We start from the raw sequence: 24,461 nt of genomic DNA, 5'->3' as shown, positions 1-24,461 counted from the left end.
TACTAGCACCTTAATATGCCCAACAACTCTTCAATATTGCTTTATTCCGTATTTTCATGAAGCTTGTCACTCTATACTAGCACCTTAATATGCCCAACAACTTTTATATATTGCTTTATTCCGTATTTTCATGAAATTTGTCACTCTATACTAGCACCTTAATATGCCCAAAAGAATTTTGATTAAAATATGCTTTCCTACTTTTCTATTTTCGCTCTATCCCCCCTCAGACATTTCAATCCCCCTGTCCGCTGCTTATATACCCCCAAAAGAAAACCCCTTTTCTCGCCCTCCGGGCCAACACGAATTATTAGAATCTTGGCTTGTTCATCACTCTATACTAGCACCTTAATATGCCCAACAACTTTTCAATATTGCTTTATTCCGTATTTTCATGAAGCTTGTCACTCTATACTAGCACCTTAATATGCCCAAAAGAATTTTGAATAAAATTTGCTTTTCCTACTTTTCTCTTTCGCTCTATCCCCCCTCAGACATTTCAATCCCCCTGTCCGCTGCTTATATACCCCCAAAAGAAAACCCTTTTTCTCGCCCTCCGGGCCAACACGAATTATTAGAATCTTGGCTTGTTCATCACTCTATACTAGCACCTTAATATGCCCAACAACTTTTCAATATTGCTTTATTCCGTATTTTCATGAAGCTTGTCACTCTACTAGCACCTTAATATGCCCAACAACTTTTATATATTGCTTTATTACGTATTTTCATGAAATTTGTCACTCTATACTAGCACCTTAATATGCCCAAAAGAATTTTGATTAAAATATGCTTTCCTACTTTTCTATTTTCGCTCTATCCCCCCTCAGACATTTCAATCCCCCTGTCCGCTGCTTATATACCCCCAAAAGAAAACCCCTTTTCTCGCCCTCCGGGCCAACACGAATTATTAGAATCTTGGCTTGTTCATCACTCTATACTAGCACCTTAATATGCCCAACAACTCTTCAATATTGCTTTATTCCGTATTTTCATGAAGCTTGTCACTCTATACTAGCACCTTAATATGCCCAAAAGAATTTTGAATAAAATATGCCTTTCCTACTTTTCTCTTTTCGCTCTATCCCCCCTCAGACATTTCAATCCCCCTGTCCGCTGCTTATATACCCCCAAAAGAAAACCCCTTTTCTCGCCCTCCGGGCCAACACGAATTATTAGAATCTTGGCTTGTTCATCACTCTATACTATCACCTTAATATGCCCAACAACTTTTCAATATTGCTTTATTCCGTATTTTCATGAAGCTTGTCACTCTATACTAGCACCTTAATATGCCCAAAAGAATTTTGAATAAAATATGCCTTTCCTACTTTTCTCTTTTCGCTCTATCCCCCCTCAGACATTTCAATCCCCCTGTCCGCTGCTTATATACCCCCGAAAGAAAAGCCCTTTTCTCGCCCTCCGGGCCAACACGAATTATTATAATCTTGGCTTGTTCATCACTCTATACTAGCACCTTAATATGCCCAACAACTTTTATATATTGCTTTATTCCGTATTTTCATGAAATTTGTCACTCTATACTAGCACCTTAATATGCCCAAAAGAATTTTGATTAAAATATGCTTTCCTACTTTTCTCTTTTCGCTCTATCCCCCCTCAGACATTTCAATCCCCCTGTCCGCTGCTTATATACCCCCAAAAGAAAACCCCTTTTCTCGCCCTCCGGGCCAACACGAATTATTAGAATCTTGGCTTGTTCATCACTCTATACTATCACCTTAATATGCCCAACAACTTTTCAATATTGCTTTATTCCGTATTTTCATGAAGCTTGTCACTCTATACTAGCACCTTAATATGCCCAAAAGAATTTTGAATGAAATATGCCTTTCCTACTTTTCTCTTTTCGCTCTATCCCCCCTCAGACATTTCAATCCCCCTGTCCGCTGCTTATATACCCCCGAAAGAAAACCCCTTTTCTCGCCCTCCGGGCCAACACGAATTATTAGAATCTTGGCTTGTTCATCACTCTATACTAGCACCTTAATATGCCCAACAACTTTTCAATATTGCTTTATTCCGTATTTTCATGAAATTTGTCACTCTATACTAGCACCTTAATATGCCCAAAAGAATTTTGAATAAAATATGCCTTTCCTACTTTTCTCTTTTCGCTCTATCCCCCCTCAGACATTTCAATCCCCCTGTCCGCTGCTTATATACCCCTAAAAGAAAACCCCTTTTCTCGCCCTCCGGGCCAACACGAATTATTAGAATCTTGGCTTGTTCATCACTCTATACTAGCACCTTAATATGCCCAACAACTTTTATATATTGCTTTATTCCGTATTTTCATGAAATTTGTCACTCTATACTAGCACCTTAATATGCCCAAAAGAATTTTGATTAAAATATGCTTTCCTACTTTTCTATTTTCGCTCTATCCCCCCTCAGACATTTCAATCCCCCTGTCCGCTGCTTATATACCCCCAAAAGAAAACCCCTTTTCTTGCCCTCCGGGCCAACACGAATTATTAGAATCTTGGCTTGTTCATCACTCTATACTAGCACCTTAATATGCCCAACAACTTTTCAATATTGCTTTATTCCGTATTTTCATGAAGCTTGTCACTCTATACTAGCACCTTAATATGCCCAAAAGAATTTTGAATAAAATATGCCTTTCCTACTTTTCTCTTTTCGCTCTATCCCCCCTCAGACATTTCAATCCCCCTGTCCGCTGCTTATATACCCCTAAAAGAAAACCCCTTTTCTCGCCCTCCGGGCCAACACGAATTATTAGAATCTTGGCTTGTTCATCACTCTATACTAGCACCTTAATATGCCCAACAACTTTTCAATATTGCTTTATTCCGTATTTTCATGAAGCTTGTCACTCTATACTAGCACCTTAATATGCCCAAAAGAATTTTGAATAAAATTTGCTTTTCCTACTTTTCTCTTTCGCTCTATCCCCCCTCAGACATTTCAATCCCCCTGTCCGCTGCTTATATACCCCCAAAAGAAAACCCCTTTTCTCGCCCTCCGGGCCAACACAAATTATTAGAATCTTGGCTTGTTCATCACTCTATACTAGCACCTTAATATGCCCAACAACTTTTCAATATTGCTTTATTCCGTATTTTCATGAAGCTTGTCACTCTACTAGCACCTTAATATGCCCAACAACTTTTATATATTGCTTTATTACGTATTTTCATGAAATTTGTCACTCTATACTAGCACCTTAATATGCCCAAAAGAATTTTGATTAAAATATGCTTTCCTACTTTTCTATTTTCGCTCTTTCCCCCCTCAGACATTTCAATCCCCCTGTCCGCTGCTTATATACCCCCAAAAGAAAACCCCTTTTCTCGCCCTCCGGGCCAACACGAATTATTAGAATCTTGGCTTGTTCATCACTCTATACTAGCACCTTAATATGCCCAACAACTTTTATATATTGCTTTATTCCGTATTTTCATGAAATTTGTCACTCTATACTAGCACCTTAATATGCCCAAAAGAATTTTGATTAAAATATGCTTTCCTACTTTTCTATTTTCGCTCTATCCCCCCTCAGACATTTCAATCCCCCTGTCCGCTGCTTATATACCCCCAAAAGAAAACCCCTTTTCTTGCCCTCCGGGCCAACACGAATTATTAGAATCTTGGCTTGTTCATCACTCTATACTAGCACCTTAATATGCCCAACAACTTTTCAATATTGCTTTATTCCGTATTTTCATGAAGCTTGTCACTCTATACTAGCACCTTAATATGCCCAAAAGAATTTTGAATAAAATATGCCTTTCCTACTTTTCTCTTTTCGCTCTATCCCCCCTCAGACATTTCAATCCCCCTGTCCGCTGCTTATATACCCCTAAAAGAAAACCCCTTTTCTCGCCCTCCGGGCCAACACGAATTATTAGAATCTTGGCTTGTTCATCACTCTATACTAGCACCTTAATATGCCCAACAACTTTTCAATATTGCTTTATTCCGTATTTTCATGAAGCTTGTCACTCTATACTAGCACCTTAATATGCCCAAAAGAATTTTGAATAAAATTTGCTTTTCCTACTTTTCTCTTTCGCTCTATCCCCCCTCAGACATTTCAATCCCCCTGTCCGCTGCTTATATACCCCCAAAAGAAAACCCCTTTTCTCGCCCTCCGGGCCAACACAAATTATTAGAATCTTGGCTTGTTCATCACTCTATACTAGCACCTTAATATGCCCAACAACTTTTCAATATTGCTTTATTCCGTATTTTCATGAAGCTTGTCACTCTACTAGCACCTTAATATGCCCAACAACTTTTATATATTGCTTTATTACGTATTTTCATGAAATTTGTCACTCTATACTAGCACCTTAATATGCCCAAAAGAATTTTGATTAAAATATGCTTTCCTACTTTTCTATTTTCGCTCTTTCCCCCCTCAGACATTTCAATCCCCCTGTCCGCTGCTTATATACCCCCAAAAGAAAACCCCTTTTCTCGCCCTCCGGGCCAACACGAATTATTAGAATCTTGGCTTGTTCATCACTCTATACTAGCACCTTAATATGCCCAACAACTCTTCAATATTGCTTTATTCCGTATTTTCATGAAGCTTGTCACTCTATACTAGCACCTTAATATGCCCAAAAGAATTTTGAATAAAATATGCCTTTCCTACTTTTCTCTTTTCGCTCTATCCCCCCTCAGACATTTCAATCCCCCTGTCCGCTGCTTATATACCCCCAAAAGAAAACCCCTTTTCTCGCCCTCCGGGCCAACACGAATTATTAGAATCTTGGCTTGTTCATCACTCTATACTATCACCTTAATATGCCCAACAACTTTTCAATATTGCTTTATTCCGTATTTTCATGAAGCTTGTCACTCTATACTAGCACCTTAATATGCCCAAAAGAATTTTGAATAAAATATGCCTTTCCTACTTTTCTCTTTTCGCTCTATCCCCCCTCAGACATTTCAATCCCCCTGTCCGCTGCTTATATACCCCCGAAAGAAAACCCCTTTTCTCGCCCTCCGGGCCAACACGAATTATTAGAATCTTGGCTTGTTCATCACTCTATACTAGCCCCTTAATATGCCCAACAACTCTTCAATATTGCTTTATTCCGTATTTTCATGAAGCTTGTCACTCTATACTAGCACCTTAATATGCCCAACAACTTTTCTATATTGCTTTATTCCGTATATTTATGAAGTTTGTCACTCTATACTAGCACCTTAATATACCCACAGAATATTAAATTGTGTTCAAAATTTTCTATATCGCTTTATTCTGTATTTTGATAGGTTTGTCACTCTATACTGCATCAAATTAATACGGACTAAAGCAATAGAGAATTAAGAATCTTGGCTCGATCATCACGCCGTACTTAATGCCCACAAACTTTTCTTTATTCCGTATTTTGGTAAAGCTTGTCACTCTTTATTAGCACCTTAATAATTATGCCCCCTCCCCCCAAAAAATCTATTATTGCGTTTCAACTTTACTATATCGGTCTTCACGTATTTTGTTGAAGTTTTTATACTAACACCCTAATATGCCTCCCATTTTTGTTGCCTTACTTTTCCTTCGCTCTACCCCCCGCCCAGCCAGACATTTCAAACCCAGAACACCACTTTTCCCGCCCTCCGGTCAATAGTAATTATTAGAATCTCGGTTGATTCGTCCCTATGCTCACCAAGTTTTCTCTATAAGCTTTATCCCGTATTTAGTGAAGTTTGTCACTATACTAGCACCTTAATCAATTTGCCCATCAAAAAATTCAAATTGCGTTTTAACATATGTTTTTCCTTTATTCCGTATTTGTAGCTAATCACCTTTGGAATATCCATCTGTACCATTAAAAGTCCGTCTTGCTCTTTCTTGAGGAAAATAAAAACAAGCTAACTTTGACAAAATCCATTTATGATAGAGTGACGATGGAAGAGTAGAAAAGATACGCAAATATGTTGGACATAATAAGATGCCCTATATAGAGTTTAACAATTACGGAATAAGGCAATATTGCGAAGGAGGAAAATTAAGAAACAACATAAAAATACAGCAGAAAGTGAAAGTTCATGAATAAATAAAATCATGAACAGATGAAAAAAAGAAAAAAAAACACAGAGACACGTAATAAAGCAATATACACCATAAAGAATGAAGACTATAAACAAACATAACAAATTTATTTATTTATTTAAATATCTTTATACAGGATAACAAGCTCAGATTCACTGTTTTTAAACATGGTCCTGTTAAAATGAAATAACAATATATACAAAAAGATAAAAGTGTAACTTAGGTTCTATACAAATAGTGAATGAATTCGATATCAATAACATTAAAATCAGAATCATCACTAGTAAAACAATTGTATAAAAATAACATATTCAATTTTTGAGGAATCAATGAAATGAGAACATTTCTCTCTTGCTTTATTCCATATTTCAAGAAATTTGGGCCTGTATACTAGCAACTTAATATGCCCACCAACTTTTCTATATTGCTTTATTCCGTATATTTATGAAGTTTGTACACTCTATACTAGCACCTTAATAATTATACCCCCCCCCCAAAAAAAAAAAAATCTATTATTGCGTTTCAACTTTACTATATCGGTCTTTACGTATTTTGTTGAAGATTTTATACTAACACCCGAATATGCCTCCCATTTTTGTTGCCTTATATACTTTTCCTTCGCTCTACCCCCCGCCCAGCCAGACATTTCAAACCCAGAACACCACTTTTCCCGCCCTCTGGTCAATTGTAATTATTAGAATCTCGGTTGATTCGTCCCTATGCTCACCAAGTTTTCTCTATAAGCTTTATCCCGTATTTAGTGAAGTTTGTCACTATACTAGCACCTTAATCAATTTGCCCATTAAAAAATTCAAATTGCGTTTTAACATATGTTTTTCCTTTATTCCGTATATTTGCAGCTAATCACCTTTGAAATATACATATGTACCATTAAAAGTTCGTCTTGCTCTTTCCTGAGGAAAATAAAAATAAGCTAACATTGACAAAATCCATTTATGATAGGGTGACGATGGAAGAGTAGAAAAGATACGCAAAAATGTTGGACATAATAAAATGCCCTATATAGAGTTTAACAATTACGGAATAAAGCAATATTGCGAAGGAGGAAAATTGAGAAACAACATAAAAATACAGCATAAAGTGAAAGTTCATGAATAAATAAAATCATGAACAGATGAAAAAAAGAAAAAAAAGACACAGAGACACGTAATAAAGCAATATACACCATAAAGAATGAAGACTATAAACAAACATAACAAATTTATTTATTTATTTAAATATCTTTATACAGGATAACAAGCTCAGATTCACTGTTTTTAAACATGGTCCTGTTAAAATGAAATAACAATATATACAAAAAGATAAAAGTGTAACTTAGGTTCTATACAAATAGTGAATGAATTCGATATCAATAACATTAAAATCAGAATCATCACTAGTAAAACAATTGTATAAAAATAACATATTCAATTTTTGAGGAATCAATGAAATGAGAACATTTCTCTCTTGCTTCATTCCATATTTCAAGAAATTTGGGCCTGTATACTAGCAACTTAATATGCCCACCAACTTTTCTATATTGCTTTATTCCGTATATTTATGAAGTTTGTCACTCTATACTAGCACCTTAATATACCCACAGAATATTAAATTGTGTTCAAAATTTTCTATATCGCTTTATTCCGTATTTTGATAAGTTTTTCACTTTATACCAGCACCTTAATATGCCAACATTTCTGTATTGCTTCTGTATATTTTGTATGCAGTCACTCTATACTGCATCAAATTGATACGGACCAAAGCAATAGAGAATTAAGAATCTTGGCTCGATCATCACTTAGTACTTTATGCCCACAAACTTGGTGAAGCTTAATTGTCACTCTTTATTAGCACCTAAATAATTATACCCCCCCCCAAAAAAAAAATCTATTATTGCGTTTCAACTTTACTATATCGGTCTTTACGTATTTTGTTGAAGATTTTATACTAACACCCGAATATGCCTCCCATTTTTGTTGCCTTATATACTTTTCCTTCGCTCTACCCCCCGCCCAGCCAGACATTTCAAACCCAGAACACCACTTTTCCCGCCCTCCGGTCAATAGTAATTATTAGAATCTCGGTTGATTCGTCCCTATGCTCACCAAGTTTTCTCTATAAGCTTTATCCCGTATTTAGTGAAGTTTGTCACTATACTAGCACCTTAATCAATTTGCCCATTAAAAAATTCAAATTGCGTTTTAACATATGTTTTTCCTTTATTCCGTATATTTGCAGCTAATCACCTTTGAAATATACATATGTACCATTAAAAGTTCGTCTTGCTCTTTTCTGAGGAAAATAAAAATAAGCTAACATTGACAAAATCCATTTATGATAGGGTGACGATGGAAGAGTAGAAAAGATACGCAAAAATGTTGGACATAATAAAATGCCCTATATAGAGTTTAACAATTACGGAATAAAGCAATATTGCGAAGGAGGAAAATTGAGAAACAACATAAAAATACAGCATAAAGTGAAAGTTCATGAATAAATAAAATCATGAACATATGAAAAAAAGAAAAAAAAGACACAGAGACACGTAATAAAGCAATATACACCATAAAGAATGAAGACTATAAACAAACATAACAAATTTATTTATTTATTTAAATATCTTTATATAGGATAACAAGCTCAGATTCACTGTTTTTAAACATGGTCCTGTTAAAATGAAATAACAATATATACAAAAAGATAAAAGTGTAACTTAGGTTCTATACAAATAGTGAATGAATTCGATATCAATAACATTAAAATCAGAATCATCACTAGTAAAACAATTGTATAAACTTTTAACATATTCAATTTTTGAGGAATCAATTAAATGAGAACAATTCTCTCTTGCTTTATTCCATATTTCAAGAAATTTGGGCCTGTATACTAGCAACTTAATATGCCCACCAACTTTTCTATATTGCTTTATTCCGTATATTTATGAAGTTTGTACACTCTATACTAGCACCTTAATATACACACAGAAAATTAAATTGTGTTCAAAATTTTCTATATCGCTTTATTCCGTATTTTGATAAGTTTGTCACTTTATACCAGCACCTTAATATGCCAACATTTCTGTATTGCTTTATTCTGTATATTTTTTATGCAGTCACTCTATACTGCATCAAATTGATACGGACTAAAGCAATAGAGAATTAAGAATCTTGGCTCGATCATCACTTAGTACTTTATGCCCACAAACTTTTCTTTATTACTTTATTCCGTATTTTGGTAAAGCTTGTCACTCTTTATTAGCACCTTAATAATTATGCCCCCCCCCCAAAAAAAAAAAAATTTACTATATCGGTTTTTACGTATTTTGTTGAACTTTTATACTAACACCCCAATATGCCTCCCATTTTTGTTGCCTTACTTTTCCTTCGCTCTACCCCCAGCCCAGCCAGACATTTCAACCCAGAACACCACTTTTCCCGCCCTCCGGTCAATAGTAATTATTAGAATCTCGGTTGATTCGTCCCTATGCTCACCGAGTTTTCTCTATAAGCTTTATCCCGTATTTAGTGAAGTTTGTCACTATACTAACACCTTTATAATCAATTTGCCCATCAAAAAAATCAAATTGCGTTTTAACATATGTTTTTCCTTTATTCCGTATTTGTAGCTAATCACCTTTGGAATATACATCTGTACCATTAAAAGTCCGTCTTGCTCTTTCTTGAGGAAAATAAAAATAAGCTAACATTGACAAAATCCATTTATGATAGGGTGACGATGGAAGAGTAGAAAAGATACGCAAAAATGTTGGACATAATAAAATGCCCCATATAGAGTTTAACAATTACGGAATAAAGCAATAACGCGAAGGACGAAAATTGAGAAACAACATAAAAATACAGCATAAAGTGAAAGTTCATGAATATATAAAATCATGCATAAAAGTTTATGCATTATGTGCGAGATGCGGCAAGACATATCTTGATGTGAGTGGGGCACGATTGACATGGAGGGCGCAACTTTTCGCAGAGGATTAGAGTGAGGATTGTTTGAGAGGATTAGAGTGAAGAAAGAAAGGTTTAATGAGAGAGATGATTGATGAGCTTGCCGGGCGAAAAACAAATGAGGAAATTTGTTGACTTGGAATATTTTGGCGGAAGGAGTGAAGGAGGTTAAAATTCAATATAACGGGACATTTATATATAACCAAGAAGGATAACGCAAAAGTGAGTATATGAAATTATTTACAATTTCTTGTGCATACTTTTTTTTTTCAATTTTGCCGTGCCTACCAAAATGCCACATTTATTTGAAAATATCCGAGAAGATCGTATATTGGCGGACCGATAGCGACGTGAGGTTTGCTGTAGAGGGGATAACTTGGGAGTTTAGAATGAAAAAAGGGAAGCTATATATATGTTAAAATAAAGTTTTAGGCCTACACGCCGACTACGAACATCAAGTGCAAACTAGTTGCGTGAGTTTTTTGTTCCATGTTTAGGCCCCCTGTTGCCTAAACAGAGAAATGTTCCAGGTGTTATTTCAGGTGACTCAATATACTCAATAGTAAACGCACATCGTGTTAAAATACATAGCGATAATATAAACGAAGTGAAAAAAATAACAAAATTCTGTTTGGAATTATTGGTACCATTATAGCCCCTGGATCCTTAAATATATATATTTTCTAATGAATTAAATCACTGATCGTTGATTCCCTGGCCTGCTAACTGCCGCCGGGGAAACCTCCGTACGACTTGAGCGCTAAACCAGTTTCGGCTGTCAGCTCATCTCATGTGGCGTGCTGACTACGATGCTGGACTGCAGATCGAAAGGTTCGAGTTCGATCCCCATCAAGGACAGACAAAATAAGGTTAGTAAAACAGTGTTATGTAATATAATATGAAATGAAATGCACAGTATGATGAATAAATTGGATGGAATGAATGAATGAGGAATAAATCTACCCACCATGTATCATACAGAAAACACAAAAAGAAAACGAAAATACGATGCATATAGTATTTTATTGAAAACCCGCCGATTTCATATATTTTAGTGCCCCTTCACCCCCCCCCCATCCCTAATCCCCGCCCCTCTCTCGCGTTCAGCTGAAATACCCATTAACACGCCACTTCACTGAACGCCGATATCCCGCTGACTGAGCTTTGTTATTGTGCGGTCATGTGTGACACCGGTCGCACATGCTCTTACGCACGTCTAGCGATAAGAATTTTCACTGGGCTGAGCAGTTTTAATGGCGCTTGGGCACAATAGCGAATTTGGCCGAAAAAAGGAAGGAAGAAAGAATGAACTGTCTTAATGAAGAAAAGAATTTCAGTCAAGTTGGTTCAACTTGATTGAAGTTTGTTGCAGCAATTTGATTTTGCAACCAATACTGTTTAATCATATTCAGAAATGTAAAAATCATAAAAATATTAGCATTTGCCCCCCCCCCCAAAAAGTAATAAGAACTTCTTACAGGGTCCTCCTTTATATGTGTTTTAATTGTGCCTATCTGTGATATCCGTCCATGATGAAAAATATTTTGATTTCTTGGAATTTATTGGTTTAGAATTTGATATGCTTGACATAGAAGCTAACAGACCTGAGTGTTACCCCAGTGTTACTCGCAATAACAATACTTGGTCAGTGTTAAGTTGTCGAGAAATAATAAAAATGTACCAATATTTTGAAAACCCCATATTTATCATCTCCGTCCGTGATATAAAATGTTTAATGGAAACACAAAGGAACCTTGCTCATCTTATTCCTAGTTTGTTGTAAGCCTTCAAAATTTGAAAATCTATCAAATTTCCATCCATATTGGTAACTGATACCAATATATCATATTTTCAGACCTTGCTGTGATCTTTGAACTGAAGTAGCATGCAATACTTCAAGGATCATGACTTATTGACCAATTTCACAATGATTGACTTTTGTACAGGGGTGCAATTAGATTAATTTTTCATGTCTTGGACGTGGTGTCAAAGTTACTTGTTTCTTTTTAATAAATTTATATATTTGGGCTGGTTTTGCCCTTACTAGGATGAAAACATGTACATGTAGGCTACTGTACACCTTGGGATTCACTCTCAGGTGCATAAACATGATTAAAAAATGTGAATGCCCTGATCAAGCAACGCTCGAGCTGCTCTGAGGGAGCTTGAAAAACACCCAAGCAAGTACTTAAACGCACAAGCAAAATGTTTGCTTAATGCATACGCTTTTTAGCAATAGCCTAATTGTCAAGGAAATGCTAGCAGTCAATTAGCAACTGCTTGAACTTACCCCTGAAAGGCCGGGGGGGGGGGGGGGCAGATTCCGCCCCCCTCTACATTTTTCAGGATAAATCCCGGGCGTGAAATTTTTCAACCACACCGCTCGCTGACTTTTTACTTTCACATCTCGCACAACTTTTGAGACCAAATTTGCGATGCCCGGGTATGCGGTTACGAAATTACGCAACATAATGTAAGTGCATGGCAGACCCAAAACTGCTCAAAAACGTGAATTCATGTACAAATCCAATGCAAATTGTGTATTTAGCCAAAATTCATAAATGTATCATTATTTCTACTTTAATAAACTTAATTAATTTTGTCTTGTTTATGATCAGAATTAAGTCTGCATCAATTTCCATTGAAAAACAATAAAAAAACAAAGTCGAAAAACAAAGAAATACATAAGAAATTAAAAGAACAATAAAAATACATCTAGAAAAAAATTGCGATACCAAATATTTTTTACATTTACAAAGAGTCAGTGAACAAAAAATTAGCAGTTTTGGGGACGTATGATAGTTGATTAGAACAAATGTTTTTATTTCCTGCATAAATTACCATAATTAATTCAATAAATGAAAAATCTTATTATTTCAAAAAAATTGACCATACAGCCTTGTAGATCGTATCGCACACTACCACTGTGCAAATTTTTGGGGCGATCGAAGGCTGTTTCCCCGCTCATTTTTATGCATACGGAATCATGCAAAAGCCTAGCAAAAGAAAATGCTACTTTTTATGCATCTGACCCATGGGTTCTGACCCAAGTTTAAGCAGTCGTTAATTGACTGCTAGCATTTCCTTGACAATTAAGCTATTGCTAAAAAGCGTATGCATAAAGCAAACATTTTGCTTGTGCTTTGAAAGGTCAAGTCCACCCCAGAAAAAATTTGATTTGAATAAATAGAGAAAAATCAAACTAGCATAACACTGAAGATTTCATCAAAATCGGATGTAAAATGAGAAAGTTATGGCATTTTAAAGTTTTTCTTATTTTTCACAAAACAGTGATAGGCCTATGCACAACTCAAGGACATGCTACTGAGACTGTCAATGATATTTTTCACTCACTATTTCTTTTGTTTTTTATTGTCTGAATTATACCATATTTCATTTTTTTACAAATTTGACAATAAGGACCAACTTGACTGAACCATATACATGTAGTTATTAAAAAAAGCTAATTCCATATTTTCAAGGAGGAAGTAATCGCTTTTTCACTTGACAATGAGGAGAAAATTAGAATATTAATACAAAAGAAATTGTTAGTGGATGACATCATCAGTCTCCTCATTTGCATACCGATCAGGATGTGCATATAACTCGACTGTTTTATGAAATTATTAAAGCGAAAGTTTAAAACGTCTTATTTTACATCCGATTTTGATGAAATTTTCTGTGTTTTTGCTTGTTGGATTTTTCTCTTTTTATTCGACCCAACTTATTGTTTGGGTGAACTTATCCTTTAAACATTTGGGAGGGTTTTTTCAAGTTCCGTCAGAGGACTCAGAGCAGCTTGAGCATTTGCTTGATCAGGACATTCCCTTCTTACAAATCACAATCATGTGTATGTGCCTGAGAGAGAACCCAAAGGTGTACAGTAGCCTACATGTACATCAAGTTAAAGGAAAATTTGACACCACGTCTAAGGAAAAGATGTTATAGGAGAGTATTTTGCATTGCCACACTTTTTCGTTGAGTCCCACTTTTTGTTGTGTTTGCACCAGCATGACGTCGCTTTTTGAAGGCAAGATAAAGGTTTAAGTACATACAAAGGGTTATGCGTAGCAATTGCTAAGGCATGATCTTTTGCTTTGCTAGCGATTGCTTGTGCTTGAAGCTATTGCTACTTTTTATGCATCCAACCTATTGCGAAGACTAATTTTGGCCTCACCTATTGTTACTTACCCTCTCAAGGGATTTATTTTCTTCTGATTGTGTATACAGCAGCAGTTGGCCAAGTCTTAGGAGATGGAGGATATACTAAGATTTGGAGTTTATAGACCAATCATCGTGCCTTAAGTCATCCGTAGAGTCGTGCGTAACTTTACGAACAGCTTCATGACACACCGACTCGAGTAATCTTTCAACCAATCACAGTTGGACAGCGACGACCAAGAAGGAGATTGAGGATTAAGACAAGGAGCTTACAAGCCATCATGGACAGTGACAACCGATCATCACAGTTCTACGCTGAAGCCACTGACCTGATCCTGCAAAGGCATACCCAAGTCATCAAGCACAAGCCTGGAAGGATCATCTTTTGCAAAGGTGAGTTGGTTAATAATAATAATAATATATGTGATTTGTAATGCGCCAAATCCACTCGGCAGAGTGCCCAAGGCGCAGTGAAAGAAGAGAGAACGAACGAAAGAGAAAAAGTACAAATATAATAGTAGATTCATATGCTTTCAATAGGTATCCTGTTATCTGTATTCTCTAGGGTATGTTGTTTTATGCAAGATATCTTTCCTTGGCCAGGGAATTACCATGTGCAGGAAGGCAAACCCAGCAACTGAAATTTTCAATACATAGGCGGATCCAGCTTTTGGCGAAAGGGGGGCGCACTGCCGAGCGGCGCACATATTTTTGCACTTCACCAGCGCCATAAAAGAAAATGTTGAAAAAGGGGTAAAGTCTGACCCTGTCAAATGCTCTTTTCAAAATGTAGGATTTCCTGTCATGCCATTTTGCATGACCACACGCAGATAATATTTCCGGGGGGGGGGGGGGGGGGGGGGGGCAAGACTCGAAAATTTGGTGCACATCTCACATTTGCACATTTGAATGTTAAGGAAAAAAAAAATTGTTTTTCACAACAGCAGATCGCGAATGTGCCCCCCCCTTCCCCCTTGCTGCGTACGACCATTCCCTGAAGTCCACTTAAACATATCTCATTATAACAGAAATATACAGCAATTTAAACATAATCTTTCTGAAACATATATAAAGAGAGATTGAAAACTTATTAAAGAAAGAAACAAGCAAAAAGTAACACAAATTATGCATGTTATGTGCGATTTCAAAATCTCGTGCATTAACCCTTTTATTGCGATGAGGCCAATCCTTTTGTATATTAATAGAGATACAAGTTTTTTTTTACTATATGTATATATATATATATATACACAGGGGCGTTGATCCTTTTTTTTAAATTTGGGGGGCAAAATCATGAATCAACTCCAAAGGCGCTCGATATCACACAAAACAAACATACTCACACAAACACACACGCACATATGCATATATATATATATCTATATTTATATGACTCATGAGATAGAAACACATATCTCACCAACAAATTAATGCCAGCGCGAAGCGCGAGCTGAAATTTTTTAGTATACTGACCTGAAAACAGGAAAAAGGTGCCTGTTTAGGACTGTTTGTAGTAACTCATGAGGAGGATACATTCTCACTACACAGATAATGTGAGTGCCGAGGGCGAGCTGAAATTTCTTTATATTCTGACCAGAAAGCTTGATATTCTATGCATTTTTGGTACCAATGATTAAGATGGGTATCTAAAAAAAACAATAGATGCGAGCGCGAAGCGCGAGCTTAAAATGTTGATATTTCGATCTGAAAAAAAATGACAGTTTAATGGACGTTTGTAATAAAGAACAAGATTATATCCAGCAAAAGATTATTGCAAATCGAAGCGGGAGTTCTTTTGACGTTTAGTCCTGAAAAAGGGACATTCTATTCACCTATTTAATCATGAAAAGTATGGGGTTTTGCTACAGAAATGATGCGAGCGCGAAGCGCGAGCTGAAAATTTTTATATTCCAATCTGAGAAGCAGATAATTTAAGCACGATTTTAAATAAAGAACGAGTTGTGTAGCTCAATCTCAATATACGACTGGTTGCGTAATTATAAACTCCTGGTACTAGCAACGGGTTTTAGCAAAGTTTTGGGCTAAAATATCGAATCATCTTCATAAAACACTATAGTAGCTGTCTTAAACTGAAGGCCATAGAGGTGGCAAAATGTGGAATGTGTAAAGAAGAAAAGTGACTGACCTTCTTTTATTAAAGCATTGGAAAATAAGATCAAAATTAAAGGATTTGCTCTAGATACGCTTTTGTATGATTCTGGGATTTTTAAAATAAATTAAAGATTTCATGACATCTGTCATTCTGTGGGCAACTGCCCCGCCCCAGTCCACTCTGTAAGGGCATGCGATAAGCTTTGTTATGACCATTCAACAATAAAATGTATAACCAGGCAGGCGCGTAGCCAGGGGGGGCGGTGGGGGCGGTCGCCCCCCCAAAAAAACGTCCCCAAAAAGAAAAAAAGAAGGGGAAAAGGAAAAGCGAATGAAGGAAAGGGAAGAAAGGTAGCTTTGTGGGTTTTTCTTTTTATTCTTTTTTTCTCAAAAAAGAAACTCCTTCACTCTTGCTCTAAATTTATTATACATGTATAAATTTTGCTTCCGCGCTGTGCGTGGTTAAATGACAATATTGCAGTTCTCTTTTGTTTCCGTCACCCTTTCTCTAACCCTGTTATTCTGCCTCAGCTATATTTGTTTCTTGCCAGTTAAAGTTCAAATATATACATTAGGGCATGAAATTAGAGTAAGGATAGGCCGAAGTATATGAAGTTATCTTTGTTTGTTGTTTATTGATCGCGCAACTTCTGGTCGGGTCGTCTCCGGGCGGGTAAAATCTTTATATCGATTTGTGCCGTCACCTCCATATAGGCAGCTTCTCCCACTTTTCAGCTCATTACTAAACATCCATAAGTTGGGGGCAAACAGGTTCCTTATTTAAAAAGAGGAAGGTATAAAATTCATGTCGTATTGAATAAAAAAAGTACAATATTTTTTATCAAATTCTACTAAACTTCATGTCATTTCCCTGCACATTCATCTCCTGTCCTGTTTTGCGCCCTCAGTTTGAAATTTTGAATGACACTTAAATTTCATTATCATTCAAAATGAAGCGCATCAGGATAAGTCAAAGAAATTAGACATCATCCTGTTTTATATAATTTCAATAAATCACAGAAGTTTCAAATTTTTGCGCACTATTTTCCTTGTAATGAAGTTCGATAATCTTAGAGGGAAAAAAATTGAATTAGAGCCGATGGGGGTATTAGAGATATCTGCATTTGACGAAACGTCCGCCCTTTGAAATTTCAGAGTTTCATTGCTCTGCACGGGGAGGAATCCTCCCAGCATATATCCTTCTTCTCCTCTGTTTTGCGAGTTAAGATATGCACTGTCGCTAAATTGTTTGTAATCAAATCTGATCTTTCCGAGGGAAGTATTCAATATAACTTAGAGAATACCCTTTTCTCTGGACCCTTTTCTTTCCAAATAAATTGACAAAACGCTTTAGCTTCCGCGCTTCACGCAGGGTTAATATTATTTTATTTTCCTCCATTTTATCCCTTTTTGTGCGTTCACAGTCACTTTTGAAAACAAGGTTCAAAATCACAATATAGTCAACTGAATTGGGGCTAATATAGGTACTAGAGACAAGAGAGACGGCCCCTTTTCATTTTAATTTATGAAACACCGAAAGCTTCGTGCGGGAGGGGGAAACTCCCCTCTCTGCACCCACCCCCTAGGGAGCGCGCTTCGCGCGCTCTGTAAGTGTTGGCACGCTTTGCGTGCATTTACCGCCCCCTCCAAAATGAAATCCTGGCTACGCGATTGTAACCAGGTGCCGCTGATCATTCTTGACCGGCGCCGATCTAGATTTGGTTGGCCAGAGGCCCTTCTTCATTATTCTACCGGCGCCTATTTATTGGAACCAGGGGACGCTGATTATTCTTGACCGGCGCCGATTTAGAACAAGTATATAGTGCTGATTATTTTTACCGACGTCACGTAAGATTCAGGCAGCGGCAATTCATAATTGACTGGCGCCGATTATTCTTGACTGGCGCCGATTTATAACCAGATGGCGCCGTTTATTCTTGCCCGGTGCCGATTTAGATTTAGGTGGAGCTGATTATTCTTGATCGGCGCCGGTTAAGACTCTGGCAGCGCCGATTTATAACCAGATGGCGCTGATTATTCTTGTCCGGCCCCGATTTAGATTTAGGTGGCGCTGATTATCCTTGATCGGCGCCGGTTAAGAACTCAGGCAGCGTCGATTTTTCTGTACCGGCGCCGATTTATAACCAAATGGCGCTGGTTATTCTTTCCGGCGCCGATTTAGATTAAGGTGGCGCTGATTATTCTCGATTGGCGCCAGTTATATGCAGGCAGTGCACTGCTGATTATTTTCAACCAGCGAAGTTGTTGGGAAAAGGGTAGTTAAAAGAAAAGATAAGGAAGATGATATGATTGTGCTTTGCTGGGGGATAGTCTTTCCTTACTGTTGCTAATATTATATCATTTTTTTAAGCGGCGCCTTTTCTTTTCTTTCCTTTCCTTTATTTTTTCAAGCTGCGCCTTTTCTTTCTTTTACTTTTTTTTTTTTTTTTTGAGCGGCGCCAAAGGCGCCGCTCAAATATTAGGGGGGGCGCCCGCCCCCTGCGCCACCCCCCTTGATCCGCCACTGCAATATGCACACCTACATGTACAATATGTTATGTGGAAACATGGAAGGGATTTAAAAAGTTTCTCTTTGCAGAGACGCTTTCACACCTTTTCTTTCATAGCTCTTTATTTTTTTGTGAGTGATGATGTTTTCCTGTTTATAGTATTTGCATTTTGCACATTAATTTGTAAATGTTAATAAAAATGTTGTCCTTAAGGTTTCATAAATTTATGGGAAAGATATATATGGGTTTTTGTAACATTTTATACCATCGTATACTGTAGTATAGCATTATATTCATTATTATTCTGAATACCTCATGCATATTGCAGATTAAAATGGAATCAATGATGTTTGGATTAATGTACAATGTAGATCAATAGATCAATGTAAGAATTGATGTTGAAATGCATGTACATGTACATATAACCTTTATCTATTTCAAGCATGGTTTAATAATATGTAATTTTTGTTCTCTCTGACAGGGAAGCTCAAAAAAGATTCTGATCACACCAACTGACCAAGTTCTAGGTAGATGATCCTAATTCTGGTCTTAAGGAGGGCAAAGAGAATGGACAATGAGTTAGAAACAGGCAAGGTGAGTGATGATTATTCGGGTGGGTGTTTCATAAATAGTCCAGTCAATCTAGCCAGAATAGGGGGGTAACCCACCACTAATTGCAACACGAGATATTCCACTGAAAGGCTTTACTGGAAGGTCCCCTAAACAACATACTAAAAGTCCCAAGAAATCCAAGCAGTGGAAATTTATGAAGTTTGCATATTTTTTTTAGTCATGAAAAATTAGAAAAAGAAGTGAAATAATCAAAATATTACAAATTAAATGTCCAAAACGATTTAATTTGAATGGAAATTCATGATAAATAACTGAATTCAATGTTTTTAATCAAAAGTGCGAAAAATTCTACCTCATTTGCATATTATGCAAATAAGCATCCTTACACTGTATATGGACAAAAATTTCAAAATATTGTGATTTTTCTCATATAGACTGCTTGAAACATTTCATTAATGTTGACATTAATATGCTACTACTAGTATATCACTTAGCATGAAAATTCATCCCAATGCCTGAAAATTAATTTGCATATTATGCAAATTAGCCATTTAAAAAATAGAAAATGAGGAAATTAATCCAAAGATTACAAATGAAATGTCCACAGCAAGTAATTTTGAACAAAAGTTCATGATGAATAAATAATTTCAATGTCTTTATTTAAAAAAGCTACATGTAGCAAATCTGCCTCATTTGCATATTATGCAAATAAGTATCCTTATATGGAAAATGTCAAGAAATTTTTATTTTTATCACATTGACTGCAGTGAAAACATTTCAGTTTTTTCAAATTAATATGCTGCTATCACTAAGCATTCGAATCTATCCTAATATGATTTATATTCAAGGAAAAATACTGGAAATATGTTCTTCGCTTCCTAAGCCGCGTTGTTAGTCTGACAAGATGATGGGATTGGCAAGAACAAAGCACAGTATTTGAATTGGTGTGTAGTTTGTTAGAGTTGACTACCCTTTCTTATATGGATGGGACTTAGACTTTCTTGAAATTTCACCGTATAAACATGATAAAGGGAGGCCAGGAAAAGCAAACTTATGGCAGGTAAGATCTGATGAGTAGTCCCATTAAGAAGTGTAGCAGAGATTCCGTCTGGCCTAGTAGCCTTATGCAGGTTTTTTTCTTTAACAACTTCTTCAGTAGTCTGGCTACACCTGCTTGACTAAACAGTATGTTATCTGGCCATATCTGGGTCAGGACTGGGTCCCAGGACTTTTAGATCAGCGTCATCATCATCATGATCAGTGGTGAATACTAAGACTAAAAATCTTTGCCTTAATAATGTTATTCAAATGTAGTCATCTAGCTATTGATATTAAGGGCTCCCAACATGCTAATTGTTACAGCCTGGATCATTGTCAATCCGGTCAACAAATTATGTATTATAGGCTTGTCTACAAATTCTCTTATGCATTGTAGCAATTCTGAGCTTTACCTTACTGATGTTTTTGGAGCTCTAAAATGTGCAAGCCTTCCTAGCCTTTCTCTAAAACTCTTGACATCTTCCGACACAACTTATGTCCATTGTCTCATTGAGGCAACTGTCGAAGAAGATGTGGTTAACGGTGTGTTCTTGTTAAAGTCCACTTGATTGGCATTCAGTCTCCTATGCCCGACTCGTCGGATTTCAGTACAGAGAGTTGTATGATTGTCCAAAGTACATCTGCATGACACTATTAAAGTCAGCATTCCTCCAGAAGAACATCCTTAGTCGTACCATGATTACTAAAAGGTTTATTCCTCTGGATAACCTCACAGTATACCCATGAGTAACACATTGTGGCAAATAAATCCTGGAAGTGGTACACACTGTCTAATCAATGTTGGATGGAATTTGATGGTGATGTTAAGGGTGTTCCGTTATGTTGTGTTCTTGTTGGAAAGGCAATAATCATCCCTCCATCTGGTTTGTTCATTGTCTCACTGAAGAATTTCTGTTTACCATAAATATCAGTAAATTAATATTTATTATTTCCATACGACTTACTTAGAAACTATAGCTTTAATATTTGGAGATGGTTGCCATAGGAGATTTATCAAAGAGAAAAGAACAGAAAATGGATGCTTCATCATGAAGCAGCAACTGGATTCAGCAAGAACGTCTAATCATGATTCCTGTATCTGAGAAAGATGCCTATAATGCATTTTAAGCCTTCATCATTAATTTATGAATGGCTTTCAAATTGCTCGTATAGGCAAATGCCCATTGTTACTCTTATTAAGCATGCCCAGAGATCTTGTGATCCAAGCAAGTACTGATATTCACCACCAAGACAAGTGATGATGGTGATGATGATGATGATGATGATGATGATGATGATGGGTTCTTGTAAAGCGCCGGTATCCGGCTCAGCTGGGCGCTCATGGCGCTTGCTCAAAAATAGGAAATATCTCACAAATTTCAATGTCTTCAAACAGTACTTAGGATCATCATTCAGTTCAAGTACTATCCTAGTAATACTACAATTGAGTTATTCTTGGGATAATGTTGGAGTGGGGAATAGAAAGGTCTTCAGGTAAGACTCAAAAGTTGGTTGTCTCTGCTCTCCTGATAAATTGGGGAAGGCTATTCCACAGCTTTGGTCCAGAGATGTAGAGGCTCTGTCACCCCAGGTTGTGTGGCTGAGAGATTCCCTCAGCAATGCTTGATCTGCTGATCTGAAGAAAGGTCTTCAGGTAAGACTCAAAAGTTGGTTGTCTCTGCTCTCCTGATAAATTGGGGAAGGCTATTCCACAGCTTTGGTCCAGAGATGTAGAGGCTCTGTCACCCCAGGTTGTGTGGCTGAGAGATTCCCTCAGCAATGCTTGATCTGCTGATCTGAGACTGCGTGTTGGTCTATGCTGAGATAAGAGCTCTGATATGAAGGGTGGAGATTTATCGTTAAGCGCTTTAAATACAAGGACCCCAAGTTTATAAGCTAAGTGATGTGCTACAAGGACCAAATATTCGAAGCTAATGGGCTTTTATTTGTACGGGTGTGACATCTTGTGATGATCACTTCGCAATCCAGGAACTTGCTACCGTGGACTATACTCGCAAGAAACGCAAAGTCTCTACCAAGTCAAGGAGAGAGCAAGACTTGGATGGAAATAATGAAGCATTCAAGCCGTGGGATCCATATAGAATGGAATCATCATTGTACAATATGAGTGGGGTAAATGCTTGATAATCACTACACTTGATGTCCAATATTTGGATTATTTTCCTTATTTGTAATTTATTATGGCTAATTTGCATAAAATGATTTAAAAAAAAAAAAAAAAAATTGTGATTTTCCTATATGCTTGTATATTTAAGGACTATTAATATGGTGTTTAGGAAACCTTCCTGTATTTGCCATATTCCAATTTCAATAGACAATCTAGTTGCAATTTTTGAGGGATGTAGCAAATTACACTATAGACACTAAGCTGAATACAAATGTATTCAACATCCTTAGTGATAGCAGCATGTAAATTTCAACATTAATGAAATTTTCAAGCAGTTAATGAGAGAAAAATCACAATACATTGACATTTTTCCAAATTATGCAAATGAGGTAGATTTTTTTGCACTTTTGACAAAAAACATTGAATACAGTTATTTATCATGAATTTTCGCTCAAATTGAATTGTTTTGGACACTCAATTTTTATTCTTTAGGCTATTTTCCTTATTTTTCTAACTTTTTTTGGCTAATTTGCATAATGTGCAAATTTCATAAATTTCCACTGCTTGGATTTCTTGGGACTTTTAGTATGTTGTTTAGGGGACTTTCCTTGAAAGCATTGCAGTGGAATATCCCGTGTTGCAATTAGTGGTGGGTCAAACCCTATATTGACTGGACTAAAAGCTGTTTGTAAAATTCGTCTGTGATTTTACAAACTGGCTCAAACCTCGGCTGGTCTCCAAAACATGATTTCTACATCATTGCGTTCAATATTTGAAGTGAAGCACATGTATGCATTTCAGAAGCTGGTAATTTTTACCCAAAACAGGGGGTTTGAGCCAGTTCGTAAAATCACACGCACCATGCGCACTGCTTTTTGCGGTTTGTGCCAGTTCGTAATTAATCATTCATGCCATGCGCATGATTTTTTAGGGGCACAAACCCTGCGCAAACCACATATACACAGCATCCAGGTCGGGTCTTTGACCTGTGCACGCCATTTCAGCGACTTTATTGTACACAAAGAATGGTTTGAGCCAGTTCTTAAAATCAAAGGAGGGGGTTCATAAAAAATTTAGATACATGTATGCCTTTATTTTTTAAATAATGTTAATTTTGATCTGAAATTTGGCAAATCAATAGAGTGAATCACAGGCTCTCATCAGAATATGCAAAAAAATGAATTTTGAATATTTGACCGAAAATTAGGTTTGAGCCGGTTTGTAAAATCACTGACGAATGATACATGACCTTATGCATGCACGACTGGAATGTGTTCTTATATGTGCTTATGTGAAGGCGGCTACATAAGGTTATATCTCGTACATAGAAGGGTTACCAGTTGTGTATAAAGTCAATCATAACTTACAAACAGCTCTATGAAACACCAGGGGGGGTGTTTCACAAAGATTTGAGTATGACTTAGAGTCCCCAGGGGGCCACTTCCAACGATTAGTGGATACCAGGCGCGACCATGGGGTTTCGAAAGCACCTGTACAAGTACTTTCTGTATTCTGAAAATGCACCCCTCAACAAATATTGGCGTATGAAACCCTACCCTTAACAAGTATTGGAAACAAAACGGTACCCTTGGCAATTATTCCCTTAATTACCCCCAAACAAGTACATGTATGATGGTGGTCCCCAAGTCTGCTCACCTAACGATTTGAGTTAAGATTTAACATTAATTTCTTTTTATTTCACAAAATCTTTAAATTGATAATGTTCCTTATATATTGTGAGTAAGTGTACCAAATATCTCATAAAAATTTGAAAGAAATGTATGATTTTCTTGGAAAAAACCTCTGGCAGTCATTTTCAGATTGAACATAATATTGTAACCCACGGGCCGTTTTCTGAAAATTGTCTTAAGAGAAATATTCTTGTATCTTCAGAGTTACAATAAAATCTGTATTCTAAAAAT

At 36.6% G+C, this 24,461-nt stretch overlaps 1 long non-coding RNA gene across 1 annotated transcript in view; it reads left to right on the top strand.

Moving 5' to 3' along the window:
- LOC129256608 (uncharacterized) overlaps window positions 1–24,461 on the top strand; it is a 33,045-nt gene that overhangs the window by 1,810 nt on the left and 6,774 nt on the right. The window contains exons 2-3 of the long non-coding RNA XR_010293229.1: window positions 14,248–14,571; window positions 19,282–19,394. This is a non-coding gene — a long non-coding RNA (uncharacterized LOC129256608). The remainder of the gene's footprint in view (window positions 1–14,247; window positions 14,572–19,281; window positions 19,395–24,461) is intronic.

This window comes from Lytechinus pictus, chromosome 3, assembly GCF_037042905.1.
Source record: "Lytechinus pictus isolate F3 Inbred chromosome 3, Lp3.0, whole genome shotgun sequence".
Classification (NCBI taxonomy): domain Eukaryota; kingdom Metazoa; phylum Echinodermata; class Echinoidea; order Temnopleuroida; family Toxopneustidae; genus Lytechinus; species Lytechinus pictus.
This window is presented reverse-complemented; position numbering and strand designations above follow the sequence as displayed.